The 24235-nt window shown below is 38.8% G+C and overlaps 1 long non-coding RNA gene and 1 pseudogene across 14 annotated transcripts in view; one reads left to right on the top strand and one right to left on the bottom strand.

Moving 5' to 3' along the window:
- Positions 1-24235, top strand: part of LOC146400981 (uncharacterized) — a 119233-nt gene that overhangs the window by 48531 nt on the left and 46467 nt on the right. The gene's annotated exons all lie outside the window — the stretch shown is intronic.
- LOC100524157 (CYFIP-related Rac1 interactor B-like) lies at positions 10338-21419 on the bottom strand (annotated as a pseudogene).

Below are 24235 nucleotides of genomic sequence, written 5' to 3'. Positions count from 1 at the left end.
GAACTAAGCCAAATCTAAGATGGGGTGAGGGATACAAAGTGGGTAGGAATCAGAGAACCATCTTAATTTGTGCTGCAGAATCTTCAAAAGGCTTCATGATGGGTACCTCTGAAAGATGAGATGAAAGGACCTAGCTGAAATATAGCAAATTGATTGAAAGCTTTTAAAGAATCAGATAAGTTCCCAAATTGCCTTCTCTATACTACACCCATGAGTAATTGTTCTTCACAGCTAGCAGAATTGCTTTCCAGAGAGGGTAAGAATTCTAGACTGAAGGATTCTAGACACAATTAGACACAATTAGCAAAGAGAAACAGGAAGATTAGTAGAGTGTATGCCTGTTAAATATTGAGAGAGCCACCCAGTTCACTTTTTAGAACACTGGGAACCAAGCCAAGATTTTGGAAGAGTCTTCTCTGGGGGAGCTGACCAGCGCATGTGGAAAGACCTAAAGAAAATGACATGGCACTTTTCCCAACAGAGATGGCCCAAGGTGTTCACAGTTGGCAAGCTCACCAGGCCTTTAGTCACAGGTCTTTAAAAAATGAACATAAAGTGGTTAAAAGACCATCTCTTCAGCAAGAATTGCTGGGAAACCTGGACAGCTGCATGCACATCAATGAGACTAGAACACACCCTCACGCCAGGCACGAAAATAAACTCGAAAAGGCTTAAAGACTCAAATGTAAGACAAGACACCATCAAACTCCTGGAAGAGAACATAGGCAAAACATTCTGTGACATCCACCTTATGAATATTTTTCCAGGTCTGTCTCCCAAAGCAACAGAAGTAAGAGCAAAAATGAACCAATGGGACCTAATCAAACGGACAAGCTTTTGCACAGCAAAGGAAACCAAAAAGACAACTTACAGAATGGGAGAAAATAGTTTCAAATGATGCAACTGACAAGAGCTTACTCTCTAGAATATACCAGCACCTTATACAACTCAACAGCAAAAAAGCCAACAACCCAGTGGAAAAATGGTCAAAAGACCTGAATAGATACTTTTCCAAGGAGGATACACAAATGGCCAACAAGTGCGTGAAAAAATGCTCCACGTCACTCACTGATTATTAGAGAAATGCACATCAAAACTACCACGAGACACCACCTCACACCAGTCAGAATGGCCATCATTAATAAGTCCACAAATAACAAGTGCTGGAGGGAGTGTGGAGAAAAGGGAACCCTCCTGCAGTGTTGGTGGGAATGTAAGCTGGTACAACCACTATGGAAAACAGTATGGAGGTACCTTAGAAATCTGTACATAGAACTACCACATGACCCAGCAGTCCAACTCTTGGGCATACATCCAGACAAACTTTCCTTAAAAAAGACACATGCCTCCACATGTTCATTGCAGCTCTATTCACAATAGCCAAGACATGGAAACCACCCAAATGTCCATTGACAGACATTTGGATTAGGAAGCTGTGGTGTATATACACAATGGAATACTACTCTGCCACAAAAAAGAATGACATAATGCCGTTTGCAGCAACGTGGATGGAACTAGAGACTCTCATCCTGAGTGAAGTCAGTCAGAAAGAGAAAGCCAAACACCCTATGATATCATTCATATCTGGTATCTAATAAACAGCACAGATGAACCTTTCCACAGAAAAGAAAATCATGGACTTGGAGAATAGACTTGTGGTTGCCTGGGGGGGAGTGGGAAGGATTGGGAGCTTGGGGTTAACAGATGCAAAGTATTGCTTTTGGAATGGACTAACAATGAGATCCTGCTGTGTAGCACTGAGAACTATGTCTAGATACTTAAAACGCAGCATGACAATGGGAGAAAATATTATGGATACATGTGTGTGTAATTGGGTACCCATGCTGTACAGTGGGGGGGAAAAAAACAGAAAATGTAATAAAAGAAAAAAAAATCAGACAGGAAAAAAAAATGAGCATTAAGTCAAGGAGACGTTTGAGGGACAAAAATCTTTAGTATGAAAAAGAGCAAAACAAATAGATGGAATGATTTTAGATATATGTAGGAAGTATAAAACCTCCGAGTAGTTCCCGTTGTGGTTCATTGGTTAACGAACCCGACTAGTATCCATAGGACACAGGTTCAGTCCCTGGCCGCACTCAGTGGGTTAAGGATCAGGCATTGCTGTGAGCTGTGATGTAGGTTATAGAACCGGCTCAGATCTCCCATTGCTGTGGCTGTGGTGTAGTTCAGCAGCTACAGCTCCAATTGGACCCCTAGCCTGGGAACCTCCATGGATGCCGCAGGTGTGGACCCCCAAAGACAAAAATGAATAAATAATAAATAAATAAATAAGAGCTCCAAACTAAAAACATGCATTTAACTATAATTAATATCAGCTCTTGGAAATTAAAGATGTGATGGGAGAAATGGAATCCTTAATAAACGAGTGACAAACCTTGCAGGAAATATATGAAAGTGACAAAAATATGCTGCTGGAGGACAAAATGTGCATATAAACCTTGGATTTAAAAAGCTTTAAAATAGATTTTAAAATATGGGAAATATAATACTAAATATTTTTTCAAACTGCTATATCAGTTTACTTTCCCTAAAAGTGTAAGAGTTCTGTTCAGCCACATCTTCATCAGTAATTACTTTTTCCTCTAGAAGTTTGGTAGGACTGACTTTAAATCTGTCTGAGACAAGTACCTTTTTTATGAGAAAAGTTTTAAAATAACAGTTGAACTTCTTTAATTGTAGTACTGTTTACTATATATGTAATAAAACCCCTAATGTATATAACATATGCATATTCTACCTAATATATAATAATATATGACAATATAGTTTTGTTATAATAATACATATTTTATAATTTTTTCATGTCAGGCTTTATAAGTTTTTTTTGGTAGGATGTGTCTTTTTGCCTATCAATTTCTTTTTTTACTAATGTCTGTTTTTTAATTTTTTTTATATACTAATTTTTATTTTTTTCCATTATAGCTGGTTTACAGTGTTCTGTCAGTTTTCCACTGTACAGTATGGAGACCCAGTTACACATACATGTATGCATTCTTTTTTCTCACATTATCATGCTCCATCATAAGTGAGCAGTCATAGTTCCCAGTGCTACACAGCAGGATCTCATTGCTAATCTGTTCCAAAGGCAATAGTCTGCATCTATTAACCCCAAGCACCCCATCCATGCCACTCCCTCCCCCTCCCTCTTGGCAACCACAAGTCTGTTCTCCAAGTCCATGATTTTCTTTTCTGTGGAATGGTTCATTTGTGCCATACATTAGATTCCAGATATAAGTGATAGCATATGGTATTTGTCTTTCTCTTTCTGACTGACTTCACTCAGGATGAGAGTCTCTAGTTCCATGCATGTTGCTGCAAATGGCATTATGTCGTTCTTTTTTATGGTGGAGTAGTATTCCATTGTGTGTATATACCACAGCTTCCTAATCCAGTCATCTGTTGATGGACATTTGGGTGGTTTCCATGTCTTAGCCTATTGTGAATAGTGCTGCCGTGAACATGAGAGAGTGCATGTGTCTTTTTCAAGGAAGGTTTGTCTGGATACATGCCCAGGAGTGGGATTGCTGGGTCATATGGTAGTTCTGTGTATCGTTTTCTAAGGTACCTCCATACTGTTCTCCATGGCGGCTGTACCAGCTTACATTCCCACCAACACTACAGGAGGGTTCCCTTTTCTCCACACCCGCTCCAACGCTTGTTATTTGTGGACTTATTAATGATGGCCATTCTGACTGGTGTGAGGTGGTATCTCATGGTAGTTTTGATGTACATTTCTCTAATAATCAGTGAATGACGTGGAACATTTTTTCATGCGCTTGTTGGCCACCTGTGTGTCTTCCTCGGAGAAACGTGTATTCAGACTAATATGTTTAATCTGCTTATGTTGGTTTTGTCTTATGTTCATTTTATAGATCATACCAAAATGGCTTTTTTCGCCTGAACTTAGTGACTTTAAGAAACTTTATATACATGCATATATGTATGTATGTGTATATAGCTCTTACTACAAAAGTAATGTTTGTTTAGTCTTCTTACTACAGAAGCAATATGTTTACTGTTGAAAAATCAAAAAATGTAAATAAGCACAAAGGAGAAATAACCTTCAGTAATCTCCCCACTTAGGGATTACTTCCAGCTATTTTAGGTTGGTACCCTGAAAACCAGACCTGAGATAGAGAATTAAGTGCATAGAGTTTACCAGGGAGTGCTCTTGGGAAAGCACCTGTGCATGAGTGAAGGCAGCAGGAGGTCTGAGAAGCGGAGCATTCAACCTGCTGTGCAGTAACAGTGAAGTTCTTAGCGAATCCTCTGAGGAGATCTGGAACTGGAATGGCCTTTCAGAGTTGTTCCTCACTTAGGTAAGGAGGTTGGGTCTCTGTTTCCCTCATTGATCAGTGGTAGGATGCAGCCCTCCCCTAGAGAGAGGATTACCTTGAGCCAGGAAGCTCCCTTAGGCCTTGGACAGTTTCAGGGGAGGGACCCAGCTGTGGCTGACACTGTCAGCAGTGAACCCATCCTGACAGTCTGGAGAATAAGTGCCTTTTCACCTTGGTTCTTTGTGTGTGTGTAGGGCTGGGGTGGTGGTAACTAAGTGGGAGATGACTCTTGTCGGTACACCACAGTGTCCACTAAAATCTACCTCTTGCATTGCTTGGACCAACTTGCTTACCATGCTAAGTTTACCTCATGTGGGAACAGCTTGTCCAGGATCCTGACTGGACTCTTTTTTGAGGAAAAGTGGGATGTTATTAGCTCTATGGTGGCAGCTGTCCTTGGGATCACAGCTGATGTTCATAATCTCTCTTTTCTATTACCCATTCTAGATTTGTCTTGCTCTTGGGGGGCTTTCCCTGAGGAGCCTTGGGCCTCTGGCCATCATGCCCTTCTCTTGCTGTGGCCGCTGCGTTTACCTATTTTCTTTCCAAATTTGCCAAAGAAATATTACAGTGTTCCAGTGGATCATCCAGGTAGCAAAGATATTCCTTTCTGCCTCCGTTGTGTAAGAGCAGCCCTGCTTTCTGATACTCTGGTTCAGTTACTCCTGCCAGAATGGTAACTTCTTTCCTTGTCTATTGTTCTCTTGGGCAGTAGGATTTCTAACTCACTGAGGCCAGAGGTGAAGCCATGGGCAGTGATGGCAACATAGCAATTTATTATTTCCTAACCCCCAGATATTCTACCTATTGAGGATAGAGCACAAATAATGGTTATAAATAAGTGTACTGTATCCTGGAGACTGATGCCCCCCTCCCCTGCAGTGTATGCATGTCTTTATTTCCTTAGGAGAAATTCAGAAAGTAGATTTGTTTGCCCAAATGGCCATAGTAAAATCAGGTCTCACACAGATGAGGGTGAGTATTCCTACCTCTAAGCCATGGCAGAGGATATGCTGGGCTGCCTGCAAAATCCCACCTCCTATTCTGTTCTAGATTGTTTGTTCTGCCTTGCAAGTGGTACTCTGGAGTAGTGCTTTGCAGGAACCCTGCCCTAGGACTAGATTCTATCATGCAGTTGTCCTTGCAAATAGATTATTAAAGGAAGGATGTAATTATAGGTGAAGTATAACTAATAGTGTAGTTAGTTAAATACATAATAACAGTTAAATAAATCTCCAGTGGGGAATGATAGGTATATACCCAAGAGCGGAATCTACTTCTACAAGAAGTTACTTTGGCCAACTTGAAAATGAGAAAAGAAACTGCGCAGAAAACAGTTCTTAAGACTACTTAGACAATCACAAATGAATGATTAACTGGCTGAAATATCACAGATGATTATGATTATGATTATGTGTCCAGGGCAAGGAAGAGGGCACTTAGAGGATCATGCTGAAATAAGCAGATTGCAGCAAATGTTGTTTGGTTACCTTTGCAATAAAGAGCTCATTCTCCTCAGCCTTTGTTTGTTTGTTTGCTGGTTTGTTCCTCATTAGAAGATAACAAAAGAAATTGATGAGGATTTCTATTTACCTGGCATATAAGGGGGTAATATGGAGGAAAGAGTTTGGGTGGAGGAAGAGGAGTAGACGGAAATCATTCCGATCATCCGTGAGAAAAACTCTCAACTCAGGTCTTTCATCTCCAACCCCTTCTGTGGTGGTAGAAGCACATGATTCTTCTCTCTGGACAGCATAATTGGGATCTATGTTTTCAGACCAAGAAAGATGGCGCAGGTGAGATGTACAGTAATTGCCTTTGACCTGTGGGCCACAGCTCACACAGGAAGGCCTGCAGTGGCCTCTCAGAGACAGATGATTAACCCACTGGGCCTCTTCTGTATAGTAGTGACAGGAGGAGGGACTTTCAACCTAGATTTGAGTTTGTGTTCTAGCTATTGCACTTGCAAGCTGTGTGACCTGGAGTAAGTAACCTTTCTCTGCCTTGTTTTCCTATCTGAAAACCAGGGACAGAATTGTCTGCTTAATGAGGTTGTTGTAAGGATAAAACAAGTTAGTGTTTGGAAATGGCCTGGCACATAGTTGATGCTCAGTAAATGTTCACCTCATTCCCTCCACTCTGCTAGAAGGCATTTCTGTAATGCCAAGAATTGTCCTCCAGTAATCTAATAGAAAAAGCCTCTTTAGTGTTAAATCATCTGCCAACTGTGACCAGGGCACAGGCTTCACAGCTCTTTAGGGCCTTTAAGGGGCAAGGTTCAGGCCAGAAAGGTACTTCGCTGTACCTATGACAGGATGGTCATTAGGGCCTCTGTCTGCCCTTGCTAAGGTAGAGCTCTCTCCCTGCAGAGCTGGAACAGCCCCAGCCTCATCTGGAGTTTATCCTGATGTTTGAAGAGGCTGCAAACTAGAGCAGCAAGGGAGGCCTAGGGCTAATTGGGGGAACCAGCCTTCCCTAGACTTTGGCTTCTGATACAAGTGCCATTAGCTTCACCTCCTCTCCTAAATCTCCTTTGAATTGCTTGTCTCTAATAGATTTGCAACAGGCTGTATGCTCAGAGATGCTTTCTGCCAGAGTCTTCGTCAGGGCCTTTTTCAAAGCTAGACTGATTGTTTCGTTCTGATAATGCACAGTGACAGTCAGACCTCTGGGGCAGCAGCTGGCAGGAATCTTTGCCCTCCCCAATTGCTCCTTGATGTTGATCTAAGCCATCAGGACATATGTAGATGATAAATTAGGAAGAGCACATTTGCCCTCTATTCCTGGCTCTGGAAACAATGTGGAGAATTATCAGTAAGCAGTATCTGTAACATATAAAATGTCAGCTCTCCCTTTGCCCTGCTCAACCTATGAAATGCCACATCCCATTTGTCTTTGTTCCAACTGTGAGACACCTTAATCTCATCACCCTGGCCTTTTGCAGTTGTGTTCTCTGAGGATATGATCTATGAGAAGGAGGAACACTGATAGTAGAGCTAATCTTTCAAAGTCCTGCTTAAGCAATTGTAGATAAAATAAGAGGAGAGGGAACTCTGAAAACCATGATTGTCTTACTTTTGCCCTGCTGAAACTCATTCCAGACCCCTCATGTTTTGACTTCTTTTTTCCCTACATAGATGTAATATGTTGTGCTTTTTGTTGAGTAGAAAAATCCAAATAATTAGAGAACAAAGTTTTAAATGAGTTTGTTGTTTCAGATTTCCCTCAAATAAAAATGTTATTTTAATCATTGAATCATTGTGTAAATGGCATTGTGTGGCTATATCTTATTTTTCTTTAATCACGGGATTGTAAGCAGTTAGAAGAAAAGACCACTGTCTTAGATCAGTGGTTCTCTAACTTTAGTATATATCAGAATAAACTGAAGGGCTAGTAAAAACACAGATTGCTCAACCTGACCCTCAGTAGATCAGACATGGGGCCCAAGAATTTGCATTTTCAGCAGGTGGTGCTGATGCTGCTGGTCTAGGAACCACATTCTGAAAATTGCTGAATTGTGTAATAAAAGCCTGACTATTTGGAACCTTGGAGAATGGAATTATTTTGTAATGCAGACTGTACCAGATTTGATATGAGAAGACTTGGGTTCAAGTGGCAATTCTGAAGATTACAAGAGGTGAGACAACTGAGTCTCTGAGACTCGGTTTTATCATCTGAAAATCAGGAATGAAAATAATACCTGCATTGCAGAATTCTGTAAAGATGAGATAAGGTCATATAGGTGAAATAACTTTCAGTAGTTAAGTTTTTTCTTCTTAAGAATAAAAGCTTTTATTTTAATTTCTGGAATAGAAATCTTTTATCATTATCATCATCATCATAGTAGCAGTAATAGAAGTCTGTCTACTATTTATTTTACTTTCTGTACTGGGCACTTAACACATTTCCCTTTATATTTTTCAAAAACCCCATAAAATTGACTTTATCATATAAATTCTTTGCTTACCTAAAAGGAGTATACTGGATAGAATTTAAATTTTTCCTGATGCCTCAGGACAAAGCAGCCCCCTTGGGTATGTGAAGCCCCTGTCTATATAAACAATTTGACTTAAAAAATGTATTCTATGTGGTACATGAAATATTATTCAGAGCTAAAACAAAGGTTCTAGCAAGCCAAGAAAATACATGGGAGAAACTTAGATGTGTATGGCTAAGTGGAAGAAGCCAGTTTGCGAAGGCTATGTGATGTGTGATTCCAACCATGTGACATTCTGGAAAAGACAAAATTGTGGAGACAGGAAAAAAAAAAAAGTCAGTGGTTGCCAGGGGCTGAGGGAGGGGAGAAGAATGAATAGGTAGAGCACACAGGGTTTTTAAGTCCGTGGACCTGCTCTGCATGATACTGTAGTGATGGATACAAGCAGGGAGTATATGTGAAATCTCTGTACCTTCCTCTAAATTTTGCTGTAAACCTAAAACTTTTCTTAAAAAAATAATTATTAAATTGGAAAAAAACGATGTGATTGTCAGATGTTGAAGGGGGATGGATGATGAAGCTTAGGACAGAGGATTTTTAGGGCAATGAAATTATTCTGTAAGATAATATAAGGATAGATATATATCATTATACATTTGTCCAAACCCATAGAATGTGCAGCACCAAGAGTGAACCCTAATATCAACTTTGGACTTTGGGTGGCAATGATGTGTCAGTGTTGGTTCATCAACTGTAACAAATGTACCACTCTGCTAAGTTAGGGGTACATTGATAGTGGGGGGGGGACTGTACATGAGAGGGGTGGGGTGTCTTGGAACTCTGTACTCTCTGTTCAGTTTTGCTGTGAATCCAAAACTGCTCTGTTTCGTTTGTGTGTGTTTATGGAAGTATAGTTGCTATAATATATAAGTTACAAGTGTACAATATAGTGATGCACAGTGTTTAAGGGTTTACTGCATTTATAGTTATAATAAAATATTGACTATATTCCTCTCCCTTGTTGTATAATATATCTTGTAGCTTATTTTATACCTGACAGTTTGTACCTCTTATTCCCCAACCTTTATATTGCTCTTCTCCACTTCCCTCTTCTTGCTGGTAACTATTAGTTTGTTCTCTACATCTGTGAGTCTGCTTCTTTTCTGTTATATTCACTAATTTGCTGTATTTTTTAGATTCAACATATAAATGATATCATAGAGTACTTGTCTTTCTCTGTCTGACTTATTTGTGTGTGTGTGTGTGTGTGTGTGTGTGTTCCAATAAAATTTTATTTATGGGCACTGAAATTTCAATTTCACGTATTTTACACATTCTACAAAATATTATCTTGATTTTTGTCACCTTTTTTAAAATGTAAAAAGTATTCTTAGTCCACAGGCCATACAAAACAGGTGGTGGGAGGCCTGGCTCACAGATGAGTTTGCTAAGCCCTGGTCAGAGGTGGAGAGATCTTTCCACTTATTCTACAATGTGCATATCACCAGCTATGGTACCTGCAAAATTGGCAGAAGTCACAGAATTTTTCTCAGTGGAAACCCCAATGCAATGCATAATTAGCTGCCTTAAAGGGCCTGTTTGAAAGGACAAGTTCCCTTCAGAGTATAACTTTTCTGATTTTGGCATAGAAAAGAAGTCTTAAAAACAAGAATATGGAGTTCTGGTCATGGCGCAGTGGAAACAAATCTGACTAAGAACAATGAGGTTGCAGGTTCAATCCCTGGCCTCGCTCAGGATCTGGCATTGCTGTGAGCTGTGGTGTAGGTTGCAGATGCAGCTCAGATCCCATGTTGCTGTGGCTGTGGCATCGGCCTGCAGCTACAGCTCTGAATTAGACCCCAGCCTGGGAACCTCCATATGCTGCAGGTGTGGCCCCAAAAAGACAAAAAAAAGACCAAAAAAAAAAAAAAAAGAACAAGAAAGAACCTTATTGAAAAAGAGGGAAAAGGAACAGAGGAAAGAAATAAAAAGCTAGAGTAAATGAGATCATAATTACAATCACTAAAAGCTGTTCATTCTCAGTCACTGCAGAACACTGTCTTCTGTCTACAGCAGGTGCTTAGCCCAGAACTGTTATGCAGCATGAATTTAATCTGCTTGGAGGTAGTCCTATCATTCTAATGTTTAATTGTGTACCTGAAAGCATGAGGAAGACCGTCTACACTATTAGGAGGCTGGTCCTTAAGAGCTTTGATACAACCTTTCATATCAATTTTTGAAGTTTTGGCAAATGCTCCCACTTGATGTATGTGGTCATAGAGTATTATGTTCACCATTACCCTTAAGCAGAATGACACTGTCTCTTAATCTGTAAATCGACTTCTGTATTCCAGTGTTTCAAGCATGACTCTGCACACACTAGCCAGGTGCTTAGACAATCTGTAGTATTTTCTATTGGTAATTTTTTATTCTCTGATACAAATTTTTTTGTGGCATCACTTAAGGTTTTCAGTATTGGGATTGCCTCAGCAAAAACAAAGATATTCGATTTTCCAATTCATTATTTACTTCATTTTCTCCTTCTTCTGGAACATTATTAATTCTCATACGACCCTGTGTTGTTCTTTGTTTTTTATTAATTTAGTTTTTTATTACTCAAATGAATTTATTACATCTGTAGTTATATAATGATCATAACAATCCAATTTCACAGGATTTCCATCCCATAACTCAAATACATCCCCCCATCCCCCCAAACTGTCTCCTCTGGAGACCATAAGTTTTTCAATGTCTGTGAGTCAGCATCTGTTCTGCAAAGAAGTTCGGTCTGTCCTTTTGTCAAATTCCACATGTCAGTGAAAGAATTTTATGTTGGCATCTCATTGTATGGCTGACTTCATTTAGCATGATAATTTCTAGGTCCATCCATGTTGCTAAAAATGCTGGTATTTCGTTCTTTTTAATGGCTGAGTAATATTCCATTGTGTATATATATACCACATCTTTTTGATCCACTCCAATGTCGATGGACATGTAGGTTGTTTCCATGTCTTGGCTATTGCAAATATTGCTGCAATGAACATCAGAGTAGATGTGTCTTTGCGAGTCGTGGTTTTCTCTGGATAGATGCCCAGGATTGGGATTGCTGGATCAAAAGGTAGTTCTATTTTTAGTTTTCTGAGGAGTCTCCATACTGTTTTCCACAGTGAGTGCACCAATTTACAATCCCACCAACAGTGTACTAGGATTCCTTTTTCTCCACACCTTCTCCAGCCCATATTGTTTGTAGACTTTTTGATGATGGCCATTCTGGCTGGTGTAAGGTGGTACCTCATTGTGGTTTTGACTTGCATTTCTCTAATAATGAGTGATGTTGAACATCTTTTCATGTGTTTTTTGGCCACTATATGTCTTCTTTGGAGAACTGTCTGTTTAGATCTTCTGCCCATTTTTTGATGGGGTTGTTTGTTTTTTTGGTATGGAGCTGCAGAAGTTGTTTATAAATTTTGGAGATTAATCCCTTGTCAGTGGATTCACTTGCAAAGATTTTCTCCCATTCTGTGGGTTGTCTTTTTGTGTTGTTTAGGATTTCCTTTGCTGTGCAGAAACTTTGAAGTTTGATTAGGTCCCATTTGTTTATTTTTGTTTTTATTGTCAATACTCTAAGAGGTGGATCTAAGAAGATGTTGCTGTCGTTTATGTCAGAGAGTGTTTGGTCTGTGTTTTCCTCTAGGAGTTTGGTAGTGTCTGGTCTTATATCTAGGTCTTTAATCCATTTGGAGTTGATTTTCCTGTATGGTGTTAGGGAGTGTTCTCATTTCATTCTTTTCCATGTGACTGTCCAGTTTTCCCAGCACCACTTATTGAACAAGCTGTTCTTTCTCCATTGTATATCCTTGCCTCCTTTGTCATAGATTAGTTGGCTGTAGGTGCATGGGTTGAATTCTGGGCTTTTTATCCTGTTCCACTGATCTATATTTCTATCTTTGTGCCAGTACCATGCGGTTTTGATAATTGTTGCTTTGTAGTATAGTCTGAAGTCCGGGAGCCTGATTCCTCCAGCTCCATTTTTCTTTTTCAGGATATCTTTGGCTAGTCTGGGTCTTTTAGGCTTCCAAACAAACTTTAAAATAAATATTTTGTTCGAGTTCTGTGAAAAATGTCCTTGGGGAGTTCCTGTCGTCACGCAGTGGTTAACAAATCCAATTAGGAACCATGAGGTTGCGGGTTTGATCCCTGCCCTTGCTCAGTGGGTTAACGATCCGGCATTGCTGTGAGCTGTGGTGTAGGTCACAGATGCGCTTGGATCCCGTGTTGCTGTGGCTCTGGCATAGGCTGGCAGCTACAGCTCCGATTGGACCCCTAGCCTGGGAATCTCCATATGCCGTGGGAGTAGCCCAAGAAATGGCAAAAAGACAAAGAAAAAAAAAGTCCTTGGTAATTCGATAGGGATTGCATGGAATCTGTAGATTGCCTTAGGTAGTATAGTCATTTTGATAATATTAACTATTCCAATCCAAGAGCATGGTATGTCTTTCCATATATTTGTGTCATCTTTGATTTCTTTCATCAGTGTCTTATAGTTTTCAGAGTACACTCTTTAGATGGCTTTACTCTGAGTTATTTTATTCTTTTGGATGTGATGGTAAACGGGATTGCTTCCCTAATTTCTCTTTTTGCTCATTCATTGTTAGTGTATAGAAATGCTGTCGATGTCTGTGTATTAATTTCATATCCTGTGACTTTGCCAAACTCATGGATGAGCTCTAACAGTTTTCTGGTAGAGTGTTTAGGTTACTCTAGGTATAGTATCATGTCGTCTGCAAACAGTGATAGTTTTACTTCTTCCTTTCCAATTTGGATTCCTTTTATCTCTTTTACTTCTCTGATTGCTGTGGCTAGGAATTCCAAAACTATGTTGAAGAGTAGTGGTGAGAGTGGACATCCTTGTCTTGTTCCTGATCTCAGCAGGAATTCTTTCAGCTCTTCACCATTGAGAATGATGTTTGCTGTGGGTTTGTCATATGTGGCCTTTATCATGTTGAGGTAGGTTCCCGTTATGCCCACTTTCTGAAGGGTTTTTTATCAGAAATGGGTGTTGGATTTTGTCAAAGGCTTTTTTTTTTTTTTGCATCTATTGAGAGGATCATATGGTTTTTATTCTTCAGTTTGTTAATGTGGTGTATCACACTGATGGATTTGTGGATATGGAAGACCCCTTGCATCCCTGGGATAAATCCCACTTGATCATGATATACAATCCTTTTAATGTATTGTTGGATGCGGTTTGTTAGTATTTTGTTGAGGATTTTTGCATCGATGTTCATCATTGACATTGGCCTGTAGTTTTCTTTTTTTGAGGTATCTTTGTCTGGTTTTGGTACCAAGGTGATGGTGGCCTCATAGAATGAGTTTGGGGGTATCCCTTCCTCTGCAGTTTTTTGAAATAGTTTCAGAAGGATAGGTGTTAGCTCTTCTGTAACGATTTGATAGAATTTGCCTGTGAAGCCATCTGGTCCTGAACTTCTGTTTGTTGCAAGTTTTTTAATCACCATTTCAATTTCAGTTCTTGTGATTGGTCCATTCATCTTTTCTATTTCATCTTAGTTTAGTCATGGAAGATTGTACTTTTCCAAGAATTTGTCCATTTCTTCTAAGTTTTCCATTTTATTGGCATATAGTTGCATATAGTAGTCTCTTATGATCCTTTGTATTTCTGTGATGTCCGTTGTTACTTCACCTTTTTCATTTCTAATTTTATTGATTTGAGTCCTCTCTCTTTTTTGCTTGATAAGTCTGGCTGGGGTTTATCAATTTTGTTGATCTTTTCAAAGAATCAGCTTTTCATTGATCTTTTCTATGGTTTTCTTTGTTTCTATTTCATTGATTTCTGCTCTGATCTTTATGATTTCTTTTCTTCTACTAACTTTAGGTCTTGCCTGTTCTTCTCTCTCGAGCTGCTTTAGATGTAAAGTTAGCTTGTTTATTTGAGCTTTTTCTTGTTTCCTGAGGTGGGCTTATATTGCTATAAACTTGCCTCTTAGAATGGCTTTTGCTGTGTTCCATAGGTTTTGGAGTGTCATATCTTTGTTGTCATTTTCTTCTAGGTATTTTTTAAATTCCTCTTTGATTTCTTCAGTGATCCATTGGTTGTTTAGTAGCATGTTGTTTAGTCTCCACGTGTTTGTGTTTTTTACAGATTTTTCTTGTTGATTTCCAGTTGTACAGCATTGTGGTCAGAAAAGATGCTTGATATGATTTCAATTTTCTTAAAGTTACTGAGGTTGGATTTGTAGCCCAGGATATGCTCAGTCTTAGAGAATGTTCCATGTGCACTTGAGAAGAATGTGTATTCTGTTGTTTTTGGATGGAATGTCCTATAAATATCTATTAAGTCCATCAGGTTTAATGCATCATTCAGGGCCTGTTTTTCCTTATTGATTTTCTGTCCATTGCTGGATGATCTGTCCATTGCTGTAAGTGGGGTGTTAAAGTCCCCCACTATTAATGTGTTATTGTTGATTTGTCGTTTTAAGGTTGTAAGCAGTTGCCTTATACATTGTGGTGAAACTGTGTTGGGTGCATAGATATTTAAAATTGTTATATCTTCTTCTTGGATTGATCCTTTGATCACTATGTAATGACCTTCTTTGTCCCTTAAAATATTCATTTTAATGTCTATTTTGTCTGATACGAGTATTGCTACTCCAGCTCTCTTTTGATCCCCGTTTGCATGAAATATTTTCTTCCATCCTCTCACTTTCAATTTGTATGTGTCCCTAGAAGCAAAGTGGGTCTCTTGAAGACAGCATATATATGGGTCTTGTTTTTGTATCCATTCAGCCAATCTATGTGTTTTAGTTGGGGCGTTTAGTCCGTTAACATTTAAGGTAATTATTGACATGTATGTTCTTATTGCCATTTTATTAATTGCTTTGGGTTTGTTTTTGTTGCTTCTTTTTCTTTCCTTCTTCTCTTGTTCTTTTCTGCCTAGAGAAGTTCCTTTAGTATTTGTTGTAAGGCTGGTTTAGTGTTGCTGAATTCTCTCAACTTTTGCTTATCTGTGAAGGTTTTAATTTCTCCTTCAAATCTGAATGAGAGCCTTGCTGGGTAATCTTGCTTGGAGGTTTTTTCCTTTCATCATGTTAAGTATATCATGCCACTCCCTTCTGGCCTGCAGAGTTTCAGCTGAAAAACCTGCCAATAACCTTATTGGGGTTCCCTTGCATGTTACTTGTTTCTTTTCCCTAGCTGCTTTGAAGATTTTCTCTTTGCCTTTAATTTTGGTCAGTTTGATTAATATGTGTCTCGGGGTGTTCCTCCTTGGGTTTATTTTATATGGTACTCATTGTACTTCCTGGATTTGAGTGAGTGATTTCTTCCCCATGTGAGGGAAGTTTTCGGCTATTATATCTTGGAATATTTTTTCTGTCTCCTTCTCTCTCTCTTCTTCTGGCACTCCTGTAATACGGATGTTGGTGCATTTAACGTTGTCCCAGAGTTCTCTGAGACTCTCTTCATTTGTTTTCAATCTTTTTTCTCTTTTCTATTCTGCATCCGTTTTTTCCACTGTTTGTCCTCCACCTCTCTTATTCGTTCTTCTGCCTCCTGTATTCTGCTGTTAGGTGCCTCTAGTGAATGTTTTACTTCAGTTATTGTATTTTGCATCTCTTCTTGTTTAAGTTTTATATCTCGTATCTCTTTGGTCAGTGTTTCCTTAAGTTATCCATCTTTGCCTCCAGTTTATTTCTAATGTCTTGCATCATCTTCGGCATCACCAATTTAAAGTCTTTTTCCTGGAGGCTGAGAATCTCCTCATTGCTTAGCTGATTTTCTGGAGTTTTTCCTTTCTCCCTCATCTGAGTTATAGTTCTCTGTCTTTTCATTTTTATAGGTATTTGGTGTGGTGACTTTTTTCCAGATAATAGAGTTGTAGCCTCTCTTACTTCTGATGTCTGCCTCCCATGTGGCTGAAGTCAGTATGGGGGGCTTGCTGTAGGCTTCCTGATGGGAGGGGCTGATGCCTGCCCCCTGGTAGGTGGAGCTGATTCTAATCCCTCTGTTGGGTGGGGCTTAGTCTCTGGATGGGAGTAGAGGCAGCTGTGCGCCTGAGGGGTCTTTAGGTAGCCTGTTTACTGAGGGGTGGTGCTGTGATACCACCTGGATTGTTGTTCACCCTGTGGCTTCTCAGTGCTGACTGATTTTTCCATAATGGCCACCTCCAGAGAAAGGTATGCTGCTGAATGTTCCATAGAGCTTTGCTTTCAATGTCCTTCCCTCACAACAAGACATGTTCACCCGTTTTCCCAGGAGTCCTCCAAGAACTGTGGTCAGGTTTGACCCAGATTCCTATGGAGACTTTGCTTTGCCCTGGGACCCAGTGCACGTGAAAGTCTGTGTGCGCCTTTTAAGAATGGGGTCTCCATTTCCCCTAGTCTCGTGGAGCTCCTGCACACAAGCCTCACTGGCCTTCAATGCCAGATGCTCCAGGGGCTCTTTCTCCCAGTGCCAGATCTCCACACGAGAGTTTGATGTGGGTCTCAGAACTCTCACTCCTGTAGGTGAGTCTCTGTGAACCAGTTAGTTTCCAGTCTGTGTTGCTTCCCACCTGGGATGTATGGGGTTGTTTATATCACGAAATTTCCCCTCCTACCTTTTGATGTGGCCTCCTCTTTTTCTTCTGGAGTAGGATATCTTTTTTAATGTTTCCGGTCCATTTGGGTGAAGATTGCTCAACCTTTAGTTGTGAATTTTGTTGTTTTTAGGAGAGAAGTTGAGCTCTAGTCATTCTATTTTGCCATCTTAATCCCATCTCCCTGTGTTCTTCTATTATAGCTGAAATTATTCCATATGGCATAGGATTTGTCATCTTGAGCTCATCAAACTGGAGAGTAAAATGAAGAATTTCTGCAGCATTTCTAGATGCTGGGTGGGAGAATATGGGGTACTTCTCAGGGCTCCCAGAAGACGTCTTTTTAAATATTTTATAATGATTTTTATGTTTTCCATTATACCTGGTTTAAAGTGTTCTGACAGTTTTCTTCTGTACAGCAAGGTGAGCCAGTCACACGTACATGTATATGTTCTTTTTTCTGACATTATCATGCTCCATCACAAGTGACCAGCCATAGTTCCCAGTGCTATACAGCAGGATCTCATTGCTTATCTATTCCAAAGGCAATAGTTTGCATCTGTTAACCCCAAATTCCCAGTCCATCCCACTCTCTCCCCCTTGGCAACCACAAGTCTGTTCTCCATGTCCATGATTTTCCTTTCTGTGGATAGGTTCATTTGTGCCATATATTAGATTCCAGATATAAGTGATATCATATGGTATTTGTCTTTCTCTTTCTGACTCACTAGAGTCTCTAGTTCCATCCATGTTGCTGCTAATGGCATTATTTTGTTTTTCATAAGACCTCTTAATGCTGCTTCTAACCTCTGAGAAAATTTATAAAATTGCTTTAATTTGTCTACTAGTGGAACAACTGCACCCCATGCCTTCTCTTGCAACTTCTCATATTCTGGATGCTGGATTGCCTCTCATATTTCATGTCCAGCTCTTCTATATGATTGCAAGTCCTTCAAATGCCCTCTGCATCTTTTAGTACTACATTCACCTGATTATAAATTTCCTTCTCAGATTCTGTAGGTTGGACATCCTCAGCCAGTGCTGGTGATTCTGTTCTTGTCCCTCTGTGCTCTGCTCCAATCTCCAGGCTCTCTAAGCCCTGCTCCTCCCTCCTCCTCCAGCCTCAACAGTGGCCCAGCAGTGCTAGGAGCAATGGCGGCAGCTGGACAGGGACCCCTCTGGCGGAGCCGTGACAAGCCAGGCCTGACTTATTTCACTTAGCATAATGCCTTTCAAGTCTGTTCATGTTGCTGCAAGTGGTATATGGCCAAACAATATTTCATTGTGTATATGCATATACACACATCTGCTTTATCTATTCATATTGATAGCAACTTAGGTTGCTTCCCTGTCTTGGCAATTGTAAATACTGCTGCTATGAACATCAAAGTGTATATATATTTCTTTTCAAATTAGTGGGTTTTCTTTTCTTTGTTTTTGGATATATATATCCCGAGTGGGATTGATGGGTCATATGGCAGTTCTGTTTTTAGTTTTCTGAGAAACCTCCATACTTTTTTCCACAATGGCTGCAGCATTCCCACTAACAAGGTTCCAGGATTCCCTTTTCACCACATCCAGGCCAACATTGGTTATTTGTGTCTTTTTGATGATAGCTATTCTGACAGGTGTGAGGTGATATCTCATTGTGATTTCGATTTGCATTTCCCTGATGACTAGTGATGTTGAACATCTTTTTATGTGCCTGTTGACCATCTACATGCCCTCTTTTGAAAAACGTCTGTTCAGTTCTTCTGCCCATTTTTTAATCAGGTTTTTTTTTTTTTTTTTAATGTTGAGTTGTATGAGGTGTTTTTCTGTGTTGGATATTAATCCCTTATTAACCATATCATTTGCAAATACTTTTTACATTGCCTAGATTGTCTTTTCATTTTATAAATAGTTTCCTTTGCTGTGACAAAGCTTTGAAGTTTAACTAGGTGCCATTTAAACATTTTTACTTTGATTTCCATTAGTCTAGGAGATAGATCCAAAAAAATAATGCTGCAGTCTATGTCAAAGAGTGTTCTGCCTAATGTTTTCCTGTAGGAGTTATATAGTATCTGGTCTTACATTTACATCTTTAATTCATTTTGAGTTTATTTTTGTATATGGTGTTAGAGAATGTTCTAATTTCATTGCTTTACAGCACCATTTGTTGAAAAGACTCTTTTCTTTATTGTATATTCTTGCCTCCTTTTTCATAGACTAATTGATCATAAGTGTGTAGGTTTATCTCTGGGCTCTCCATTGATCTATGTATCTGTTTTTGTGCTAATACCATACTGTTTTGATGACTGTAGCTTTTTAGCAGTGTGAAGTCAGGGAGTATAATTCTTCCAGCTCTGTTCTTCTTTCTCAAGATTGTTTTAAGTATTTGGGACCTTTTGTGTTTCCTTACAAATTTTAAAAAGTTTTTGTTCTAGTTTTGTGAAAAATGCCATTGGTATGTTGATAGGGATTGCTTTGAATCTGATGATTGCCTTGAGTAGTATGGTCATTTTATTTATTTTTTTGATTGTTCATCTTTTATTATATAACTTAGTAGTGGAATAAATGATTGTCGTCAGTACATGTATGAAAATTATGAAGGCCATGGTTTAGATTAATCTGCAGGACATTTTTTATAAGGTTTTCCCTTTTTCTCCTTCAGAGTGGTCCCTGAGCACTGATCAGTGTTTGGTGGTTGCTTCTAGTAAGTCTTTTGCTTCATTAATTTTGGTTGCTAAGTAAGGAGATCCACCTTTATCAGGATGATTCAAAATCATGATTCTAGGTAGGTTTATTCTAAGTATTTTACTCTTCTTGGTGTGATGGTAAATGGGATTATTTCTTTAATTTTTCTTTCTGTTAGTTTGTTGTTATTGTATAGAAATGCATCATACTTCTATATATTAATTTTATATCCTGCAGCCTTACTGAATTCATTGATGATCTCTAGTAGATTTCTGGAGGCATCTTTAGGATTTTCTGTGTGTGGTATCATGTTATCTGCAAACAGTGACAGTTTTACTTCTTTTCCAATTTGGATATTTCCAAATTGGAAAATTTCCATATTTTTGGTTTTTTTTCTTTTTTGTTGTTGTTGTTTGCTTTTTTGGGCCGCACCTGGGCCATATGGAGGTTACCAGGCTAGGGGTCAAATTGGAGCTACAGCTCCTGGCCTACACACACAGCCACAGCAATGTGGGATCTGAGCCGCATCTGTGACCTACACTGGATCCTTACCCACTGAGCAAGGCCAGGGATTGAACCCGCAACCTCATGGTTCCTCTTTGAATTCATTTCTGCTGCACCATGACAGAAACTCCATCTTTTTATTTCTTTTTGTTCTCTGAGTGCTGGAATTCCAAAACTGTGTTGAATAAAAGTGGCAAGAGTGGGCATATGTGTCTCATTCCTGAGCTCAGAGGAAATGCTTTCAGCTTTTCACCATTATGTACGATTTTAGCTGTGGTTTTGTCATATATGACCCGTATTATATTAAACTATAATATAACAAACTATGTTCCCTCAAACCCCACTTTCTGGAAGTTTTGTTTTTGTTTTTATCATGAATGGGTGTTGAATTTTATCAAAAGCCTTCTTTATTGAGATGATCATGTTTTTTTTTCCTTCAATTTGTTTAATTTTGGGGGGGATTAGGGCTGCATCTGCGGTATATAGAAGTTCCTGGGCTGGGGTCTAATTGGAGCTGCACCTGCCGGCCTTTGCCACAGCCATGCAGTTCCAGATCCAAGCCACATCTGTAACCTTTGCTGCAGCTTATGGCAGTGTCGGATACTTAACCCACTTAGTGAGGCCAGGCATTGAACCCACATCCTCATGGACAGACACTGTGTTGAGTTCTGAACTTACTGAATCACAGTGGGAATTCCCATATTCTTCAATTTGTTAATGTGGTTGTATCACACTAATTGATTTGTGGATATTGAAAAATCCTTACATCCCTGGGATAATTCCACTTGATCATAACATATAATCCGTTCACTGTGTTGCTGAATTCATTTTGCTAGTATTTTGTTGAGGGTTTTTGCACCTATGTTTATCAGTAAACTGGCCTGTAATTTTCTTTCTTTTTTTTTTTTTTTTTGTGGTATCTTTGTTTTTGGTATCAGGGTGATGCTGGCCTCATAAAATGTGTTCAGAAGTATTTCTTTCTCTGCAGTTTTTTTGGAAATAGTTTGAGGATTAGTCTTAACTCTTCTCTGAATATTTGGTAGAATTCACCTGTGAAGCCATCTGGTTCTGGAGTTTTATTTGTAGGGAGTTTTAAAATTACATATTCAGGAGTTCTTGCCATGGCACAATGGGGTCTGCAGCATCTCTGCAGTGCCAGGATGCAGCACAGTGGGTTAAAGGATTTGGTGTTGCCACAGCTGTGGTGTACATTGCAACTGTGGCTTGTATCTGATCCCCAGTCTGGGAACTCCATATGACAAGGGGCAACCAAAAGTGAAAAAAGAAATTACAGATTTAATTTCTTTTCAAATTCATGATAATTGTTCATGTTCATATTTCTTCCCATCTTGGGATATTTTACCTTGCTAAGTATTTTTTGATTACTTCTAGGTTGTCCATTTTATTGCCATGTTTTTGTTCATAGTAGTCTTTATCGATCCTTTGTCATTTCTCCTTTTCCTTTTCTGATTTTGTTTTGTGCCCTTTTTTCTTGATGAGTCTGGTTAAAAGTTTATCAATTTTGTTTATCTTTTCAAAGAACCAGATTTTGGTTTCATTCATCTTTTCTATTTCATTTATTTCTGCTCTATTAGTTGTAATTTCTTTCCTCTACTAACTTTGGATTTTGTTCTTCTTTTTGTAATTGCTTTAGATATAAGGTAAGGTTGTTTATTTAAGATTTTCTTGTTTCCTGAGGTATGCTTTTATCACTATCAATTTCCCTCTGCTTTTGCTGCATACCATAGGTTTTGGATCATCTTGCTTTTGTTTTCATTTGTCTCTAGGTATTTTTTGATTTCTCCAGTGATCCATTGGTTATTTAGTGTTGTATTGTTTAGCCTCCACATGTTTGTGGGTTTTTTGTATTTTTTTTTGGTAGATGATTTCTAGTGTCATAGCATTGTTGTCAGAAAAGATGCTTGATATGATTTCCATTTTCTTAAATTTACTGAACCTTGTTTTGTGACCTAGCATGTGATCTATCCTGGAAAGTGTCCCAAGTGCACTTGAAGAAAATCTGTACTCTATTGCTTTCAGATGGAATGCTTTTTATATATCATTTAAGTACATTTGGTCTAATGTGCCATTTAAGGCTACTGTTTCCTTATTGATTTTTTTCTGTCAGGATGATCTGTCAATTGATGTTAGCAGAGTTTAAAGTTTCTCACTATTATTATGTTACTTTTGATTTCTCCTTTTATGTCCATTAATATTTGTCTCATATATTTAGATGTTCCTCTGTTGAGTGCATATATGTTTATAAAATTGTTATATCTTCTTCTTGGATTGATCCCTTTATCATTATGCAGTGTCCTTCTTTGTCTCTTGTAACAGTGTAACAGACTTTATTTTTAAAGTCAATTTTATCTCATGTAAGTATTGCTACTTTGGCTTTCTTTTGATTTCCACTTGCCCTTCACTGGAATTACCTTCTCCTTTCTCTATGAATAGTTCAATTTTATATCAAATAGGAAAGGATGGAAATCTGTTCTTTTACTCAGTATTTGTTGAGTACCTTCCAAATTTAGGACAGAATGCCAAGATGCTGGTGGGAAGGCTGTGTGATTCAGGCAGGGTGTTCTTATGGCAGGAGAGATACATGTTTGAAAGGCCTTAGGAGTGGAACCAGAATAGAAAAAAAGAAGCCAGTGTTTACAAAACAAAGGAAAAAAATGATAGGACTTGGTCCTGTCTTTATACCATTCCCTAAGAAGTACATTACTTGATTCCAGCACACTTGCCTAGAGCGTCCTTAGTAACTACTTCTCTTGGCTCTTCTGGAGAAAGCAGCTGTAGCCAAGGTAGTTGTTGACCATGTTTTATGCCTTTCTTCAGTCTAGGCACATCAGAGAGATCAGAGAAGTATTGATTCCCAGAGAGTGCTAGTTGATAAAGGGGGAAGCTTGTGTCTTGCCAGGAGTATCCTGGATTGTGTCATATAAAGCCTAGAAACAACTCCTGTTGGGTAAGGGAAACAGTGATAGGAAATGAAATATGGCTCTAAAAGTATTTAATATAAGTTGGAAACATACTGAAGTTGAAAACTATTGTGATAGTTTATATTCATTTAGTTTATGTTTATTTCTCCCCCTCCCACCCCTAGCCATGCAGTTGTATCCCTTTAATTAAGTTAGAGAGAGGAATCCTAAAATGTGCCATTAGGATTGCTGTCAGATGACTGAGTCAAATTGTTCCTGTATATTTACACATATACACACACTTAAAAGGAAGCAAACATGCCATTAAATTTCTTTTGATTCAAATAATTATTTTGATTCCATTAATAATTCTTGGAATATTGAGTATCAATCAGAGAGATGTCAGATGTTCAGTTATTGTTTGGGGAAAATATTTTAAAAATGATCACTGGACAGAGAGAAGTAAGCAAGTCTTAATTCTCGGTTTTTTTTTTTTCTTTTTTTTTTTTTTAAGCTAGTAATTATCTTTTAAAAAGCAGTTGTGGGGTTCTCTTGTGACAGTGTTTTGAGAATTCAGCATTGTCTCTGCCGTGGCTTGGGTCACTGCTGTGGCACAGGTTTGATCCCTGGTCCAGGAACTTCCATATGCTGTGGGTGTGGCCGAAAAATTTTTGAAATTAAAAAAATTTTAAAGTAAAAAATAAGTTTTATCTATTGTACCCAATAACCATTACTTTAAATACAGCTGGAACTCTGGTGCCCTCTAGTGGTCAGAAAATCTAAAAATACTGTTTTACATGAGCTTTCATTTTACCTTTGGCTTTTTAGCTTTGTGAAATAGGCATAGCCTAGCTATTCTCTTCCATGTGACAGAGGCTTGTTTAGTGGCAAAACTAAGTAATGAATCAGAAACTCTCCTTTTAACTATACCCCCACACCTCTAGACTTGCAGCATTGAAGCACAGTGGTACCTGGGATTCTGCGGTGGAATGGCATTAGCTGTTACCAGATGAACTAAAGGAAGGAATGTTAATTCTAAAATCCCCAACAAAACCACATCTACTGGATGTGAGAAATCTTGCCTCTTAATGCTTCTAGGTAGCCCAGTTGATCCATTAAGAATGGATGTGGGGACCTTTTACAATTAAAATTCAAAAAGCGAACTACATGGAATAAACACCTGCTTTGAGATTACACAGATCTGGGCTCAAATCCAGCTCATGTCATTTGGCAAGTATTTATT

Source organism: Sus scrofa, chromosome 8, assembly GCF_054392235.1.
Source record: "Sus scrofa isolate SSC_HxYL_T2T_F1_AM1 chromosome 8, Sscrofa_HxYL_maternal_Yorkshire_Landrace_v2.0, whole genome shotgun sequence".
Classification (NCBI taxonomy): Eukaryota; Metazoa; Chordata; class Mammalia; order Artiodactyla; family Suidae; genus Sus; species Sus scrofa.
The sequence above is the reverse complement of the archived record's forward strand: the minus strand, read 5'-3'. Positions and strand labels throughout refer to the sequence as shown.